The sequence below is a fragment of the Arachis hypogaea genome, chromosome 13 (genome assembly GCF_003086295.3).
Source record: "Arachis hypogaea cultivar Tifrunner chromosome 13, arahy.Tifrunner.gnm2.J5K5, whole genome shotgun sequence".
NCBI lineage: Eukaryota > Viridiplantae > Streptophyta > Magnoliopsida > Fabales > Fabaceae > Arachis > Arachis hypogaea.
This window is the reverse complement of record NC_092048.1, coordinates 39,967,536-39,975,812: the sequence shown is the minus strand read 5'-3', so window position 1 is coordinate 39,975,812 and position 8,277 is coordinate 39,967,536. Positions and strand designations below refer to the sequence as shown.

At 30.0% G+C, this 8,277-nt stretch overlaps 1 long non-coding RNA gene across 2 annotated transcripts; it reads left to right on the top strand.

Annotated features, from left to right (window-relative positions):
- The first annotated feature begins 5,958 nt into the window (after positions 1–5,958).
- LOC112738177 (uncharacterized) lies at positions 5,959–7,577 on the top strand. 2 transcript variants are annotated; one of them, XR_011869647.1, is made up of 4 exons: positions 5,959–6,633; positions 6,915–6,982; positions 7,254–7,307; positions 7,449–7,577. It is a non-coding gene; the product is annotated as an uncharacterized lncRNA (long non-coding RNA). The 2 variants fall into 2 exon arrangements; XR_011869646.1 differs by lacking the exon at positions 7,449–7,577 and having other exon boundaries at positions 7,254–7,430.
- The last annotated feature ends 700 nt before the right edge of the window (positions 7,578–8,277 follow it).

The following is an 8,277-nucleotide window of genomic DNA, read 5'->3' as shown; positions in this document are numbered from 1 at the left end:
TTAAAATTTTTTAAAAATATTATTAAATTATCAATTTGTTGATTAGATTTTAATTATATATTCTAATTTAAATATAAAATAATATAATTAATTTTCTTTGTTTATAAGAATTAAAGTATTAAATTCTGAAATCTTAATTATTTAAACTAAATCATATAAAATTCTTATTATTTTATATTTACTAAACTTTATAATTTAAATATAAAAAATAATTTAATAATTATAAAATCAGATAAAACCTTAAATTACTTTAAACTCAATTAATCAAAATTTACTTTAATTATCTTTAATAAACTATTTTCTGAGATTAAAGTACTTAATGAATAAACAAATCAAAATTAGCTCTTAATAAGATTTTTTATTTGAAATTTCTGGATCTTACACATTTAATCTTTAATTTTTATAAAAAATAATTAATTATTACAAATAATATTTTAAAAAATTAAATTTTTGAACCAAAATAAAATGATCTTAAAATTTTAACATTTTAAAATATTTTTTTTAGTTAAAAAACTTCTTGTATTTTGTGACAAACAAATAATTTGTTACAAATAATATTAAATTAAGTGACAAATTAATTTTTTGTTACAAAATAGTTATAGTTTTTGAAACAAATGGATATTTTGTTACAAAATATTTTGAACTTTTGCAACAACTTCATCTTTTGTTACAAAATATTATAAAATTTTGCAACAAAACACTGATTCGTTACAAAATCCAATATAATTTGTAACAAAAAAATTAAGTCGTTACAAAATAACAAAATATTTTGTAACAAATTATATTGTTGTTACAAAATATTATTATTATGTAATAATTACTAATTTTTGTTACAAATATTCCATTTTCTTGTAGTGACATGATGACAGAATATATTGGATCAAACTCTTGAGTCAAAAACACTCGCGACTTGTTTCATGTATCGATAGTATTTCAACATGATTAGATGATGTTGTTGCTATCGTCTGTTTTGTGGACCTCCATGATATAGTTGTATCACCATATATGAATAGGAGATCTTCTTTTATGTGGATTATACAAGTATCTAGTATCTGCATAGCCAACTAATTGTGATTTAGATTCATATGGATAAAACAAATCCTTATCAACTGTTCTATGAAGATATCGAAAAATTTGTTTGATTCCATTCTAATGTCTTCTTATTGGAGAGGAACTATACCTTACTAGTAAATTCATCGCAAATGTTATGTTAGGTCGTGTATTATTAGCAAGATACATTAGTACTCCAATGACACTGAGATGTGATACTTTAGGATCAAGGATATCTTCATTTTCTCCTTTAGGACGGAATTGATTCTTTTCCACATCTAGAGACCTTACGATCATTTGGGTACTTTAATGGATGTGACTTATCCATATAAAATATCTTCAAGATCTTTTTTTGTATGTTGTTTGATGAATAAATATCCCATTTTTTGTATACTCGATTTGCAGGACGAGACAAAAATTAATCTTTCCAAGATCAAACTCTTCTTTTAGAGCTTTTATAATTGTTAGAATCTCTTCAGAGGTTCCAATATTTAAATCATCAACGTACACAGCAATTATAATGAATCTAGATGCAAATTTTTTTATGAAAACACATGAGCAGATATCATCATTTTTAAATTCGTTTTTGATTAGATACTCAGTAAGACGATTATACCATATTTGTCCAGATTGCTTGACCATATAAAGATCTTTGCAATTTTACTGAGTATAACTCCTGCAAATATTCATTGGATGGTTTAGATATCTTTAGTCTTTCAGGGATTTTCATATAGATATCACGATCTAATGATCTGTATAAATAAGCTGTCACCACATCCATTAGATGTATATGTAGTTTATGGTATGCAGATAAATTGACCAAATAATGCAATGTTATTGCATCTACTACAGGAGAATATGTTATTTTTATAATCTATACCAGGCCTTTGTGAAGAATCTTGTGCTACAAGTCGAGCTTTGTAGCGTACAACTTCATTTTTCTCATTTTATTTTCTCACAAATACCCATCTGTATCCAACAGGTTTTACATCTTCTGGTATACGGACTGCAGGTCTAAAAACTTCACGTTTTGTAAATGAGTCTAACTCAGCCTTCATAGCTTATTCCCATTTCGGCCAATCATTCCTGTGTCGACATTCTTCGACTGTTTTTGGCTCAAGATCCTTACTTTCATGCATGATGTGTAATAACACATTATATGCATATATTTTATTGATAATTATTTTATTTCAGTTCCATTTTTCTCCTGTAAAGACATAATTTACCGAGATCCCACCATTTTCACAACTTTCAGTATTTTCAGGTACCTGAACATCTTTCGATGTCAAAACTATATCAAAATTTTTGACAACTATAGGTGTCTTTACTATGTCTTTATCTTTTTTAACAGGAATAGTATTTACCTCTTTTCTTTTTCGAGGATTTTTGTCTTTGGAACCGATAGGCCTACCACGCTTCTGACGTGAATTTATTTTGGTGGCTATTTGTCCGACCGGGACATCAATTGGTATATAGGATTTAGTAATCCTTTTTGTATTAGAAAATGTATCAGGCAATTCATTTGCTATTCTTTGCAAATGTATAATATTTTGAATTTCTAGTTTACATTGCCCTGATCGAGAATCTAAATGCTTCAAGGATGATCCATTCTAATTAAGTTCATTTTCAAGAAGCTTATTCTCTCCTCCTAATGTTGAAAAATTTGATTAATCAAAATGACAATCTGCAAATCGAGTTTTAAACACATATCATGTTTGCATCTCAAGATACCCCACTATAGAAGGAGAATCATAATCCACATAAATTTCTAATTTTCTTTGGGGCCCCATTTTGGTACGAGAATGTGGGGCAATTGAGACATATATCGTACACCCAAATATTCTTAAATGGGAAACATTTGACTCTTGACTAAAAACTAAGTGCAGAGGAGAGAATTGATGGTAACTTGTTGATTTCAATCGAATAAATGCTGCAGCATGTAAAATGGCATGCCCAAAGCAGAGATTGGGAGATTTGTTCTCATAACTAAGGGTCTAGCAACCAATTAGAGGTGTTTAATAAGTGACTCTACTAGCCCATTTGTGTATGAACATGAGCTACTCTGGTACTGGATGTTCAACACTTATACCATTTTCCATACAATAAGCATTAAAGGCTTGGAAAATGAATTCATCAACATTATCAAATGAGGGCAACTTTTCTAATATAACCTTTTTATTTGAATCATGAGTTGTGATACATAAGTACTCATGATTTTTCTCATTCATTGTTTCAATATGATATCCATTTCGGCGAATATATTTAAAACTCAATAAATTTTTTAAATACTTGGTAGACAATAGTGCATTATTTATTATAAATTTTAATTTTTCGAAAAACAAAATTATAACTCTTTAGGAGCCTTCTATCACATTGCCTAAGCTAATAATAGTATTAACATATTCTTTTTTTGGTACAAGATGAGTACAAATATATATTATTTTTGAGAATGGTATGTGAATTTACACTTTTTGCAAGGCAAACATCTTCATTATATATCCTTACCATTTTTTTTAAAAACAAATAATACAATAAAATTGTATTTCTAATTGGAATTATTTTTCTAAGAATCACTGTTTATAAAAATAGTGTCATATACTAAAATTTTATTATCGTTACTATCATTATTATTTTAGAACTAAGATATATAGCGATTTTGAAATTCATAAACATAAATATTTTATTAAACATTATTTATATACATCATACTTGAAATTTAAATACATAGAAGATAAAATTTAACAAAAAGTTTTTTAGATTATTTATTTACATAAATACTTAACGAACCTAAATATTAAACATTTCCAACATTGATCAAATGGTCAATATTTTCTTTAGGATTCTAAAAAAAATCAGATACTTCATAATGAATGATGTAATTTTTAACAACATCCTTTGAAACAAATTTTGTCTCATTTCTTTTATCATTCTTTTTCAAAGATGCTTGATAAAGATCAACTAAATGCCTTGGGGTATGACAGGTATGTGACCAATGACCCTTTTCATCATAACGGAAATATTTATCCTTTGTTGGTTTATTTTGCCCATTATTTTTTCTCTATCCCACTTCTGGTGAGATCATTTTCTTGTTAACATATTTTTTTTCTTTCATAATTTTTCTTATTACCAAAACCTTGCCATTTACCTCTTCTCGGGTTATGATCTGCTGCTTATGAAGCACGACACTTCACTAAGTTGCTGTGTCTGCGTGTCGGACACATTTCGGACACGACACTCGTCCGATATGCGTGTCCAACCATGTCTTAATAAAAATTAAAAAATTCTTCTCTAGACCCATTTGCACACACCTAAATGCCATCACGTGTCAGCGTGTCCATCCTTGTTCTTAACGTGTATTGTTAAAATAAATTTAGAAATAGTATATATTATTATTTATTAAAATAAAAAATATTTTAAATACTTTATATAATTAAAATAATTAAAAAATAAAATTTTGTTTTAATATCAACAAAGTATCAAAATATCATTACTATTTTTTTAAAAAATACTTCATATTTTATATATATGTGTGTTTCCGTGTCTTATAAGATTTTGAAATTTGTGTGTCGTCGTGTCCCGTGTCGTGTCATGTTTCGTTTCCGTGCATCATAGTTTGCCGCATTTGCTTCAGGAAATGGGGGCAGCGCCAGTTGGACGCACTTCATGATTTTTTAAAAGCAATTCATTGTTACAGGTAGCAACAAGAAGGCAAGAAATTAGTTCAGAATATTTTTTAAACTCTTTTTCTCGATACTGCTGTTGTAGGAGCACATTCGAAGCATGGAAGGTCGAGAAAATTTTCTCTAACATGTCATTATCAGTTATATTTTTTCCACATAATTTCATTTGTGAGATAATTCGGAATATTGCTGAATTTTTATTCATTTATGGATTTAAAATCTTGTAGACACAAGTATGTTCACTCATATCGGGTTTGAGAAAGTATCAGAGTCTTTTAATGATTATACATTTCTTCAAAGTTCTTCCACAAATCTACAAGATATTTTAGTGTGAGATATTCATTTTTCAATCCTTCGTCAAGATGACGATGAAGAAAGATCATGACTTTGGTTTTATCCTTTTGGTATGCATTATTTTCAGTCTTAATAGTATCTCTAAGATCCATTGAATTAAAATAGATTTCGACATCTAGTATCCATGATAAATAGTTATTTTCAAATATATCAAGAGCATTAAATTAAAAAAAAGGTTTTAACATAATGAAAATTTGTTATCTGAATTTTCCTAAATTTTGATCTGAGCCACGTACTGATAACGTGTTGTAAAATAAATAAATAAATAAATAAAAATTAAAAAAATATAAATAGATAATATAATATTAATATTTACCATAATTAATATCTTAATATAATAAAAATAATTCATATATATATATATATATATATATAGTAACATATAAAGAAGGAAAAGAGTATTTATTGTTATTATTGTGTATATTACCTTACATCATGCCTCTATCGCACGGATTGAATCCTCATTTTTAATCCTTCATTAGATATAATTTCTTTATACATGGATTGAATCCTCATTTATACATGGATTGAATCCTCATTTTTAACCTTCATTAGATATAATTTCTTTTGGTAACATGAGCATTTTATCGCACGTAAACATCCATATCACAACAGAGTCCTCCTTGTCTATTATTTTCTTGCTTCTTTGACTCTGTTTTGAAATCAGTTTTGGAATCTTTGTAAATTGGTTTGGTTGAGTTTTGAGTATTATATGTTTGCAGTATGTCCAGAACGCCTGAACCCAAATGATTTTGCACTGCTTCTGTTTAGATCTTGCAAAGCATAGAGAAAGAAATCAAAGCAAAAGTAAAGCGAAGCGAATGTGAGGTTTGAGGACATTGGCCTCAAATGTCGGAGTTCTTGATCGTTCGGTATGTTCAAATTCATTTGTTTGTTAGTTTTTGAGTCTCCTTTCTACCATTTGTTTGGAATCTTTGTAGTAATATTGTTCGGTCAGATAATGCATATTATCTGTTTGTAGTATGTCCTGAACCCAATGATTTTGCTTTGCTTTCTGTTTTGTTCTTGCTGTTTCTCTGTAACTATTCATGGATACTTCTTACAACGGTTATTTATTCTTTTAAATGAATTATTGACACAGAACCCCAAAAAACTCAATCTGTTTCCTCTACGTCATTCTTAAATCTTTTGTTTACGTTCTTATTAATTAAGGGGTCTTTGTTCCTCAAAGCGTTACCTTTGATGGCCGTCCACCAAAGGCCACCCATCTTCTTCCTCTGCAGTGTTTCCAACATCGTTTGAAGTTCTTTCCAATTTCCATAACCAGAACTGTGTCTTGTGTTTCTTCTTCAACATCCCATTCACTACAAGTGTACAACCACCTCCTTCAGCTTCTGAAGCACTCTCTTCCAATGCTAAGTTTCCTTTGGCTCACAAGGACTCTGCCTTCTGCGGACTGCGGTGAATTGTCTTCAAAGGACGTTGGGAAAAAGTTTCAGCTTTGTGGGTGGCTGACCCTTCACAGGGTCCATGGTGGCCTCACATAGTGACATTTCTCTAACTCCGGGATCATACTGTGATTGTTCAGGTACTTAGTATACTCTTGCAAATACGTGGTTTCTTCTGTGATTTTATTTTACTGGGGAAGAATATGAAAATTGCATGATGGTATACTTAACCTAATTCATTTCTAAAGAAGTAATTTTGTATCACTGATGCTGCCCTTATAATCAGAACATATTTATGTGTTTGTCACTATGGTACTTTCAGTTATCCATAATTGCATACTAAGATACTATTACAGCTTTTAGTATCCTATCTGCTTTTTCTGGTCGTGGCATACGTGGACTAATTAAAATTTAAAATCAGGTTACAACCCTTCCAGATGAATTTCCAGATGCGCACTCTGGTACTAGTGACCTGAGACCTGAGTACGAGTATGTTGTTGCAATTGATGGTATTGTCAGGTCTAGGCAAAACGAGTCAATCAATAAGAAAACGAAAAAATCTCCATTATATGTTTTCATTGTTAAACAAAATGATTCCAATTTGCTATCAGATTGATAGTACTCTGGTTGTTGAATGTTGATAATGTCAATTCTTGTCATTATTTCTTCATTTGCTTGCTTGCTAGTCTGGAAAGGAATATGCATTTTAGGAACCAATCAGTGCCTAGGATCTGACGATCTTTTCTCTTTCTGTTTGTAGGGAAAAAGTTGATGCGGAATTCCATTACCCAAACTTGAGTCTTGTAGCTGATTGGTGAGGTGATTTAGGACAGTTACTGTTGGCGATTTTGCAAATTGTTTGAGTAGCAATATTTATGCCTATTTTGAAACTGCTCTTCACCTAGATTTACAATGCATGTTCATCGCATGGCATAAACAGGAAGTGATTGTGCAGGTTTTCCTTGATATTAAAGTATGTGCAATTACCAAATCCATTTCCCAGGCTTTTACATATGCTGAAGCAATGAACAGACACAGCTCAGACAGGCAGGAACTTATACTTGTTTCAACGATTTATACGCCCTTCATAAATGTCTCATTTTGATAATCTAAATTTGTATCTCTCACGGGAACTGCCAGTTCACGTGACATGCATTCTATGCCAATTTTGGGGCCATTGCGTCTAAATCTGTGAAACAAAGAAACGAGCGATTTGTAATCATGAGGTAGGTTCATGTTTTGATGTGTTCAAATTTGGTTCAAACCTTCTACATGGACTTGCATTGCCGCCATGATTTTCCTAGTACACATCTCCAGTTATTATTTTAGATAAGCTTCATTGCATGAAATGCAGTTTATCCAAATTAGTACATAATAACACTGACTCTCCCTTTTCTGAATTATTTTATATTTTAACATATATTTTATAAGAATAATTGATTTGGTAGTTAATTTTTAATATGTACTTAGTAATAATTGATTATCGACCTCTTGATAAAAAAGAAAAACATATGCCACTTGAGCTAAGACTCATTAGCATATAGTATAGTTGTTAAAAATAGGAGCTTCATTTAGCACATTTTTGTTGCGTTAGTTAAAGCATGCCCTAATTGGGCCATAGAGGATGTGTTAACCAATTTAGATAATTATAGGATTTTAATATTGATGGAATTTGATGCGCATATAAGATTTTGTTGGGCCAAGAACTAAGAAGCATAAGGGGGACCGGTTATTTTATGGGCACCCACTTTATTTATGTTTGTGTAGGGGCATAGCCTATGGGT